This window comes from Cibotium barometz, unplaced genomic scaffold, assembly GCF_041138505.1.
Source record: "Cibotium barometz isolate CiBa-2024 unplaced genomic scaffold, ASM4113850v1 ctg370, whole genome shotgun sequence".
Classification (NCBI taxonomy): Eukaryota; Viridiplantae; Streptophyta; class Polypodiopsida; order Cyatheales; family Cibotiaceae; genus Cibotium; species Cibotium barometz.
The window spans coordinates 1,289,114-1,301,359 of record NW_028229436.1 but is presented as its reverse complement, the minus strand read 5'-3'; positions in this window follow the sequence as shown (position 1 = coordinate 1,301,359).

The following is a 12,246-nucleotide window of genomic DNA, read 5'->3' as shown; positions in this document are numbered from 1 at the left end:
GTAGTCAAGGCCCTTGGAATTATAAGGTAAATACCATCATGTCTAGGCCTCAAGCAAGATTTCTAGTTTCCAATCATTCCTTCATCGAGGTACCTATGGCATCATTGGGAACCAGAACGCTCACCACCTATCCACTCAAGGACCTTTTCAATAGTTCCTAGCTCATAGTACCCGGTAATATATTCACTTATATAAATTTAGATGGAATCTCCGTTGAAGATCAGCAAGATCAACCAACAGATCCATATAAAAGAGCCATGGACTCATCCATTGAGGACCAGCAAGGTCAATCAACCAGATCCATGCCCGAATTCAGAAAACAACTCTTACTCCTTATTCCAATATCTTCCCTGATGCACGTGTGGGTATCTTCGGCGACCCAGAGCTCGAGCATCGTATGGTCAGCACCCTTTAGGATCCTTCGCAGGTCACCTAGCGCTTCACTCATAGGCTGCTTCCTTGGTCCCTCATCCACCGTACCGGAAGCTCACCATTGAAATCGAACCGAGGCTAGTCAAGACCTCGACCGACCTTGCTACGCGAGACGTCCTCCGTTTACTCTCCGTTAGCTGTTGCAACTTTATTAGTTAGGTCTCCCGACCTCATTCGCACGACGGTCAAAATGCTTCCCCAGCATTATTGACAAAAAACAGTCATTTAAAAACAGGTCATAAATACAGTTTCTATAACGAACTCTCGTCTTTTCACATTTCTCATCAATCCACATTACTTAATCCAGTTCCAATCATATGTATTCCCATCGTCCTTCATCCATTCACATCTATCCCAATTTACATCACATCCATTTCACATCACATCTCATTCATTCACATCCCGATTCACATGACCTCACATCTCATCAATTCACATCACATACCATCCATTCACATCTCTCATACTTCACATCGACATCACATTCAGATCCACATCTCTTTACATTACACCACATCTCATCCACATCGACATCACATTCAGATCCACATCTCTTTACATTACACCACATCTCATCCACATCTACATCACATTCACATCCACATCCCTTTACATCACATCCACATCCACATCCCTTTACATCACATCACATTCTTTCACATACACATCCACATCCATTCTTTCACATACACATCCACATCCATTCTTTCACATACACTTTCACATCCATTCTTTCACATATATATCCACATCCATACATACACTTCCACATCCGTTCTTTCACATACACTTCCACATCCATTCTTTCACATACATATCCACATCCATACATACACTTTCACATCCGTTTACTTCACATCTCATCCACATTCATTTTCTTTACACCACATCCTATCACACTCCATTTACATCTTATCACATCCCATTTACATCTTATCACATTCATTCACATCCTATCGCATCCCATTTACTAGTTTTTTTTACTTCGATACTGATAATGGAACTTTTTCTAAATTTCTACTAATTGCTTGGCGGTTCTTTTTCTCGACAACTGTTTCCATATTCTTTCTCAATTTCTCAAATGAATTATATTCAATATTCCTCTTTTGAATAAAAGAATTCATGGGATTTACAAAAATCAATTTTACCCATATTTTCACTTTTGATAAATAATCATAAATTGAATTATACTAAAAACTTCTCTTTTTTCCATTTAAATGATTGGATTCCAAATATGATGAAAATTTCTCTTTCATCATTTAGATTTATACATGCATAAAATAATTTTAACTAAAATTTCTCTTAAAAATTATATAAAAATATCCATTAATTCCATTATGCTAGAAATTCTACTTTTCTCATTTAAATGATTGAATTCCAAATATGGTGGGAATTTCCCTTTCATCATTTAAATTTATCTATGCAAAAAAAATAAATTTAACTAAATTTTCTCTTAAAAATTAAATTAAAATCTCTATTAATTCTATTATACTAGAAATTCCACTTTTCTCATTTAAATGATTGAATTCCAAATATGGTGGGAATTCCTCTTTCATCATTTAAATTCATTTATGCATAAAAATAAATTTAACTAAAATTCTTCTTTAATAAAATAACCATTATTTTGGTATTCCAATTTTTCTCTTTCTCCATTGGAATACATGGACTTCCATTGTCGTGGGAATTTCACTTTTATCATAAAAATGAATTACTAGAAATTTCTCTTTTTTTCTAATTAACTATTTATGCATAAGCATTAAAAATCAAATTTTCCATGGTTATGATGAGAATTATTCAATTAACCTAGTATGACCAATCCTAGAATATGGTAGGAAGTCCTCTTTTCATATTATGTATGAAAATGATTTATGTGTGTGTGTTAATTTTCTAAAAATTTTGCCATAGCTCTACTACTATTACTGATAATTCTCAATAATTTTAAAAAGCATAAAGTTTAATAATACGAATAACTACCATTTGGATCAATATCAAATTATGGACTTGATTCCTAAGTTTCTCATAATTTAAGTAGCATGAAAGCATTAAAAAGCCACTTCTTTGGCCTCTAATTTGACAAGCATAGAAATTACTTTTAGATTTGAGAATTGCTTCATGAAAAGCATCATTTGAATATAGAATTGGTCATAGGAATGACCATTCTTTGGGAGAGAGAGAGAGAGATGCTTAAACATAATTTTTAACTAATAAATCTTGTACTCGGTCAACTCTCCATCTTATGTGAGCATTTACTCATTTTTGGGTATTTTATTTTATTCATTGGATTTATCTCATCCCAACACTTGGATTAATCTTATTGGTCCATAGAAACCTTAATTGGACCATAATCCAAAATTTTTAGAAAATCTTGACCCTTAGACTAAGGTCTTTTAAATCATTTTTAATTAATTCCAATTGCACCTTGAAAAATTTATTTTGATTTTCTGTTTCAAGGAAACATATTTTTGATCTTTATAGAATTTATATATCCAAAAATATCTCAATATTGAATTTTCACTCTCTAGAAATTTTCATCTCACTAGGCAAAAACAAGGAAAATAATATTTTCTTGTATTTAGAAACAGGGAATGATTACAGGGTATTGAGGTAAAGGCTTATTCATTATTCAGGTTGAGGAGGAATCTTACATTCCCCGAGCCATAACGATACGTCTTCTCGGACATTTTAGATGCCCACTAGCTGAAGTATGTTGGGGGGCGGTGGAAGCACATGACTACTTCAACAAAATGTGGAAAAAGGAGTTTGCTAATATCTCCCTTCTAGTCCACCCACACTACCATCCCACAGCCAGCAGGGCCCGTTGATTCCCAACTAGAACTAGAAAAGCTTTTCCACTCAACATGTAGAGTATGCAACAAAAAGTTAGCAGTTGCAGAAAAAGAAGCCAAAAGGCTAGTCGATGAAGAAAGTGCTAAAGCCAAAGAGACCAGATAGGTACCTAAACATTTCAAGACCTTCCATATGGCTGATTGATTTGTCCAATATGATTCGGCCCAAAGGTCAAATAGTGGGCAACCAAGGACCTCTTATGATGGTCCCGGCCAAGGTCAAGGAGATAAATCTTGCAGGCCTGGGTGAAGACCCACGCTGGGTGAAGACCCAGGGCCAGTATATATTGGAGAAGACCTCTACATAGAGAAAGAGACTAAGCTCATCGCTTTGTTAGAATTCTAGGATTTCTTTGCCTGGAAGTACACGGACATGAAGGGTGTACCTCTAGAAGTAATCCATCACACCATCCCAATCGTTGATATGAAGCTAGACTGGTCAAACAACGGGCTTATGTGATGAACCCTAAATACTCCAAGATGGTCCAAGAAGAGATCAACAGACTCATTGATGCTGGATTCATTTTAAAAATTGAGCATATGGAAGGGGTATCATCCATTGTGATAGTGCCCAAGAAGAATGGAAAAGTCAAAGTATGCGTAGACCTCAAAAAGGTCAATGTCACTACCATTAGGAATCATTATCTCTTACCTTTCATAGAACACGTTCTAGAACAAGTAGCAGGAAAGGAAACCTACAACCTCCTTCATAGATTCTCTGGATACAATTAGGTGCTGATCAATCCCAAGGATCAGCACAAAACAGCCCATCGAGCTGATCAATGCCCCCGGTACCTTCCAACGTCTCATGTGCACGGCTTACAAGGAATATGTTCAAAAATTCCTTAAGGTCTTTATGGATGACCTTAAGGAATATGTTCATAAATTCCTTAAGGTCTTTATGGATGACCTTTGTGTCAACTCCTCTTTGGAAGTCTCACCTTGCATGTTTGCGTTCGTAAAGTGTTAGAAAAGTGCAGGCTACACCGTATCTCGTTGAACCCACTTAAATGTCAATTTTGGGTTTGACATGAAGTGATCTTGGGACATATTGTCTCTAGGCAAGGAATCTCTATTGATAAATAGCAAAGTGTGGCTCATCCTAGAGAGCTTCCCCCACCCACTAACTTTAAAGGATTCCAGTGCTTCATGGGGCACATCGGCTACTATCGAGGCGATTCATCTTTATGTACGCTGGTATTGCTCGGCCTCTTTAGTATACGGACTCTTAATCGTCTTCGAGTGGACTGAAGAAAGCTAATAGGCTTACACAACGCTGATATTGCTCGACCTCTTTAGTATACGGACTCTTAATCGTCTTCGAGTGGACTGAAGAAAGCTAACAGGCTTACACAACGCTCAAAAAAGCCTTGGCAAGTGCTCCAATTCTTAGGTCTCCCAACTGGGACATTATCTTCCATGTCCACATCAATGCCTCATCTTTCGTTGTTGGTTGTGTGGTGCTAGCCCAGCCGGGAGAACACAAGATGGATTTCCCCATCAACTTTGCCAACCGCCAACTCAATGAAGCTAAGAGAAACTACACCATGACTGAGAGAGAAGGATTAGCCATGGTCTACATGGTCAAGAAGTTTTGCCATTATTTTTTACTATATCCATGAAGTACATCACTTGAGACTTTATCCTAACTTGCTCTACCACATGCTCTTGAAGCGGAATCGCCATAAGTATTCAACCGCGGGACCATTACGAGTGCCCGTCTAAGTTGTAGATTTGGATGCCATTGCTTCATATCTTGAATGTATGACATTTTGGTGTATCTACCTTGACTCCTTGATATAAGATAATGGTAGTAGCTCTTGTTAATCCTAGAAATAGATTAACAAGTAGATCTATATTTTCTTTCATGATCTACTCTTCTTCGTCATGTTCTACCCCTTCCAGGTAATTTAGGCCTTCTACATGGAGCGATCGGCTCTTCTACATCGTCTTCTACCCCTTCCAAGTAATTTAGGCCTTCTGCATGCAACGGTCAAGTGGCCAGATTCAACTTGTATTTTTCTATGACCGAGATGTAAACCTTCTTTTCCCCCCTCCAAATTGTGATCTTGTTTGTATCCCAATTGTGCCTGATCTTCCACTTCTAAGCCACGGTCTTCCCACAGCATGGATATGCACCCGTTATCTCTGTCCTTTTGAGGACTATGAACACGGTAGTGAACATGCATCCTACCACTTCTATTTGTTCCCCCCTGGTTATTCCAATTGGTCGAACTCCTCTCTGGTCAGCCATGCGCATCTAGAATGGAGCTGGGTGCATGTGCATGATACCTATCTTTTTGACCAGGCTATCTGATATCTTGTTCACTCCTGATCCTCCATCCAGAATGACCCTCATCGCCACTACTCTAATCTTAATGGTCACTTCTGAATCAAATGTGTCATAGTCTTGGATTGTTTTCATATTCCTGCATTCTGCTTTGTCGGATTTTTCAGTTCCTACAAAGGTATCTATGCCAATTTCTCATTTGGTACTATGGCCTGAAGCAGATTTTGCCTGTAGTAGTTGGGAACTAGGTTCAAAATTTGGTCCAGTGTGATGTTCAGTTTCATCTTGCTGAGATCCTCCCACAAGTCATATTCCTTCATGGAGTTACTGTTTTTCTCATGTCAGGCGGGCATACCTTGACCTCTCTATACATTCTTCCTTCTTCCTCTTTTGCTTTCTTTTCCTTTTCCTAACCCTCCCTTGTCAATTTTCATATCCGGATTTCTTCCAGATTCCCTTCCATTTCCTTCATCTCGTGACACTTTTGCTGCTCTGGGATAAAATTGGCTCTAGTTGGCACTTCAGCATCCTTTCTTCAGTTTACCATAACACACCGGATTCTTTCCTGCTGCAATTTCTTCTCTTTTCTTGACCAGGTTTTTCATGTTCGAATTCTCCTTAGAATGCTCTCCCAAGAGTAGGATATTCTTGCATTGTCTACACCATCCCTTGTGCACTCTATACCAACTCGGTAATTCTCACATTTCTACAGGGGGTTTGTTAGATATTTATAGTAGTACTATAGTGAGGCCACATACTGATGCCATGGGCACTTTTGTCCCATCAAGTTTTTTCCCATGGCCATCCAGTTGTGAATAGACACTTTAGTTACTATAGAGGTAACATTACTATAGAGGCAACATTTGTACTTGGAGAGAACTTCATCTCTCTGCTACCTTGCCCACTATAATGGCTTTTATTTCTGTTCTAGCTTAGAATTCCTACCTGTTGACATCTTGACAAGACCTTGTGATCTTCTCACAACCATCACCTCTGGTGGATTTTCTTGTTCTTTACCTACCCCATGGTCCACTTTTACCATGTTTACAACTGCATATTAGCTCCTCCTCCTGGGTTCACCTCCCTTTGCAGCCTTGCCTCTTGCAATTCCTGATGGTGCTGAAATATAGGGTAGTCATTTTGTCTATGCCCTAGACCATTGCAATAGAAGCAAGTTTCCCTTAGCCCAAATCTTCCACCTCCTTTACATACAGTCTGTTGATTTGAGGTCCTCTGCAACTTGGTTGATGGCTATGTGATTGTTCCTTCTGTAGATAGTGCACATCTGTTCCACATTCTTCAACTGGAACTCCTCCTTCATGTGACCTTGATTGTTACACCTTATGCACCAGACATCTGATCTGAGTCCAGATCCTGCCTGTCCTCTGAAAATCTTGGCTAGGGAAGCCTTTAGTTCTTCCTGAACATACTGCTTGCTTCCTACCTTTGTTTCTCTAAGGGTTTCACTCTTCGGCATCTGACTCCTGGCTAGACTCTGATTCTGAGGTGTCTTCTTCGAAATCCAATTCAGAAGTTTCTTCCTCCTCCTTCTTCCTTTTATCCTTCTTCTTCTTCTTGGGGTCTTTTCTTATTTCCTTCAAGATCCCCTCAGCTCTAGTTGCTCCCACCACCACTTGTTCAAAGGTGAGGACATCCAAGTCATATGAGGTCACTATTGTTTGGAGTTTTTCCCTTAGTCCTTTGATGAACCACTGGCTTGATGTGGCTAGAGAAAGTCTGTTGGGCTGATCTAGGTGCATTAGAATTCAGCTGCATAGTCCTCTGTTGGCCTCTTCTTTTGAGTTAGCCTCTGTAGGTTTTTCAGTACTTCTGTTATTGTCTTATCTTTCCTAAAGCTTTTCAAGAATGCTTTCTTCAAATCTTCAAATGTCTAGAAGTGCTCCAAACCATATTGTGCATACCAATTGGTGGCCTTGCCACCCAAAGTTGTCGCGAAATACTCTATATTTTGTGTGGCAAACAGAGCTCTAGTGGCCTCTAGTGGCCTCTAGTGGCCTCTAGTGGCCTCTAGTGGCCAGGAATGGCAAAGATGTGGGCACTTGGATCCTCCTTGCTCTTACCCTTGAACTTAGGGTACTTGAGAGACATCCTTCCCACTACTGTGCAGGTTCTTGTTCTTCTTGAGCTTCTTGCCTCCTGTTTTATGGCTCCTAGTGATCTCCTTCTTGATTTCTCAGTGGTTCTTGAATCTGCCCTTCTAGCTTGCACGGAATCCCTTCTAGGAGTCTTCTTGGATGATGCAGTTGTCATTCATGTTCTATAGCTTTAGCCTGTTTGCGGGGCAATGCCGCATTGCTCTATTTGAGCTCCCTTCATTCTCCATGCATACCCCATTGTACTCTTATGACTCTCTCATCATGAACATTCCTCACACCACTATGTACGCACTTATTTTCTAAATCTATTTCAACCCGCTTTACTCTATTAACTCACTGTGCAGTACTAACCTAGCCTCTATCTTCCTACTCCCCTACCTGGCATCCCAGTCCCCAATAGGATTGCCAAAAGTGTTAGAGTCCCGGTCGTCTCGAGACCCCGGAACTTACATGGTTCCAAATCACCTAGTCGGCTCGGAGGAGCAGTGACTAATGCAACTGTGCCCAATGCAATAAGCCAACACTAGGACTTTGAGCTACATGTCTGCCTAAGTGCTGGGAGATTGATCATGACTCTGTAAAGCAGGTTAGTTCTTAAGTCTATCCTGAATCTGGAAAGTAATCCACATCCAATCAGAATTGCACTTAACACAAGATTGAATGTTGAATAGATAGAGATAAGTAGAGTGAAACACAAGTAAGACAAAACACTAGTAAGATAAAGACCAACCAATGTGTCATCCTTGAGCAATAACAATACAAGTACAATCCAAGAGCTCTACTTATAAAATTACTCACTCAACTCTCCAGTCTTGCTATTCAGTATTATTACTCTCCTATGGGCCCAAGTAGACCCAACATGATTCTTGGACCATCCAAGTGAAAATGCACTCCTTCTCTAATCTACGCCGGGTAGACCAAGTCTTCTCTAATACCCCATCCCCTTATCCAACTAATTCCACTTTTTCCTTTATACAACTACACGGGTACTACCCATTCTTCAAGGTGCTATTATAAGTTTGTTACAAAATAAGAAGGCTTAGTTTATTGCACAATGGTCAGTTTAGGTGGCGATTTGGGCGGCGGCCAAACAGGCTGATTGGCCGCCAACAATCAAGAGAGGGGGAGAGGGCACTAGAGGTAGGTGAGAGGCAAAAGGTGGGGGGTGGGCTAGGCACGCGGGTCAGGGGCAAGCATAGAGAGGACAGAGGAACCCCCTTACCCTGAATATGGTCATTGGCGTGCATGAACATATTCGGGGCAGCCAAATATGGTCGCTAATGACCATATTCAAGAGGCACAGAATCTGGTCATTGGCAACCAAATTCAGGGCATCCGAATATGGTCACAAATGACCATTTTCAGGGGGCATAGAATATGGTCATTGGCAACCATATTCGGGGCACCCTGAATATGGTCACCTGAATATATGTACACACACACATATATGTACACACACACACACACACATATATATACACACCTGAATATATGTACACACACACATATATGTACACACACACACACACATATATATATATGTATGTATGTATACACATATATATGTATTTATACATACATACATACATACATATATACATATATATATATAAATACATACATATATATATATATATATATATATATATATATATATATATATATATATGTATTTATACATACATATATATATACATACATGTATGTATGTATGTACACACACACACACACACACACACACATATATATATGTATGTATGTATGTATGTATGTATGTATGTATATGTATTTATACATACATATATGTATGTAGGTATATATATATATATGTATGTGTACATAATATATATATATATATATATATATATATATATACATACATGTATGTATGCATGTATGTATGTATGTATGATACATACATACATACATACATACACACACACACACACACAACACACACACACACATATAAGCAAAGGAGAGGGATGGCTCGTCGTCCCTCTTGAGGGGTAGCTGTTGCCCCCCCTTCGATTGCCCTGCCTGTCGCCCCCCTTCCTTCCTCTCAAACACCCCTCCCTTTCGGTTGTCCCCTTGCTCATCATTCCCTTTCGTTTTATTTATATAATTATTATTTAAGTTTAGATATTAAACTATAGTTATATATATATATATATATATATAATTGATATAAATAATATACATATGTTTAACCTTGATATATATGTATGTAACAAGAATATATGTATTAAGTAAAATACTTATAGTTTAATAAAATAATTATATATTTATATCATTAATATAAATATGTTTAACCTTGATATATATATATATATATATATATATATATATTTATATATAACATGAATATATATAATATTAAGTATATTATAAATTATTATTTAAATAAAAAATACTTTTATGAGAAGTAATAAATCAAGAGTTTCATTAATTTTATTTATAACAATATTTTTTTTTATGAAAAGTAAAAAAATACTTTTATAAAAAGTAGTAAATCAAGAGTTTAATTAATGATATTTATAACAATATTTTTTGATCACATTGTTTTCTTTTTAGTGAAGGTTTTTTTGTTAAGGATATGAGATGATATATTTTTTTAAATGACATCACTTACACGGATGGCTCAAAGATTAGAGAGAGATTGGGTTATGGGTTTTATTCATAATAAAGTGGAAGTGGGTGAAGGGATAGTTCTATAAACCGAGCGAGGAAGATATTTTGTTCATGGTGTCGCACCATGTGGGTGTTCTAATAGAAAATGGAGAGATTGTTTATCTTGATGATACAATGAAAAGCTTCATCATTTGGCGTATAAAAGATCTAGTAAGAATTCAACTTTCACTTCGATACTATATTATTTTATGGTAAAATTGTGATAAGGTGACATTTTATGACTTCTGCTTAGGTTTTAATACAAGGATCAAAAAAATTCTCATGAAATATAATCATTTTTGGATGGTTTTTGTGGATATAGTCAAGTCAGAATGACACTTGAATGCAAAGAGAAAAAAGCATTTGTCATAGGATGGGGGGTGTTCACATCCAACATCATGACATTTGGCCTAAAGAATGCACCGGCAACCTTTTATAGGAGAGATATTCTATGAATATCTCATCACATTCATGAAGTTGTTTGTGGCTGACTTCGTACTAATGTTATTTAACAACCAGTGGGACCCGACCTCAGTAAGATCAAAATGACATGGATTATCCCTTACATCATTTCTACAAAATTAGGAACCGTCACTTTTGAACTAAAAACAATGGACAAGGAGCGACTAAGAAAAGTTGGTTAATGGATTTAGGTTATGACCCTATTTAGGCAAGGTGCCAGAAAGACTGGCAATAAATTTTCCCTATTCATATGTCAATGCAGTGAGTATCATCAATGAGCTGCATGGGCCATAACTCCGCTCACCGTTAATAGTCCCGTCACCACGTGTCTCACATGCATTAGACAATACCCTAGGCATCGTTAAATATCATGCACCATTAATAGTCCTATCGCCATGTGTCTCACATGCATTAGACACACTGCCCCAGGTAGTTGATAAACTATCACATCATTTACATTCTTTTTTTGTAATGCTAGCATGCACTGAGATCTATAAAAATTCAATCTGCTTTGGTCATTGTGCCATCATGACATTCACATTTATTCCATAAGGTCTCATTATGAAACGTCTTATCAATCAATAGGTAGGTCAAGAGGTCCAAAATACGTATTCTTCATGCATTAGGCTCCCAATCACAAGTTATTGTTTTAACATTCTGCAAGCTCCTTGCATAACTTGCACTCTTGTACAACCCCTACTCTCTCTGTGATCTTATATAGATAGTACAAGATGATCCAGCTTGAGAACCTCACTACCATCACTCCTGTAGTAGTAGTAGAGGAGATGCACAAGGAGTGGATGGAAAAGGTGCAACTTAAAGGCTTTGTAGAGCTTGTAGAGCTCCCGTGGGGTGGATGAAAAGTGGTTGAAGCAAGTGTAGCTAGAAGGCTTCATAGAGCTCTCTTAGGGATGCTCCCTTGAGATGAGGTGCAAAAGAATACTTGATCCCATGAGTAGCTCTAATACCCGAAGAAGGAGAACTACATCCCACTGGCCAATGGGGAAAAGAAAGCCTTCATCCCCAACCCGATGGCAAAAAATTTCAAACTACTGATAGAAGGCATATCGAAGGTGTCTCTGATAAATGATTCAAATATGGTCACTTAGTTTGGCAATAAACCAAGTAAAGAGTTTTTAGTACATAAAGTGGCTAATTAGAAAAGGCAAAAGTAGTTCCATTTCATACTGAATATGCTCTATCTCGCCCACAAGATAACATATATGAGAAAAAAGACATATGGGCTGATCAAGGCAACAAAACAAGGGAAACACTTAGCATGGCCATAAATATTTGTCATGAAAAATATAGCAAGCAGTAGGCACCTCAACTAGACAAATATTTCTCCACATTTAAATATGTTGTTTAATCAGGTTGCTCGCAACAAGAAGAATGATGTTGATACCACCCACAACAGTAACAATAGAAG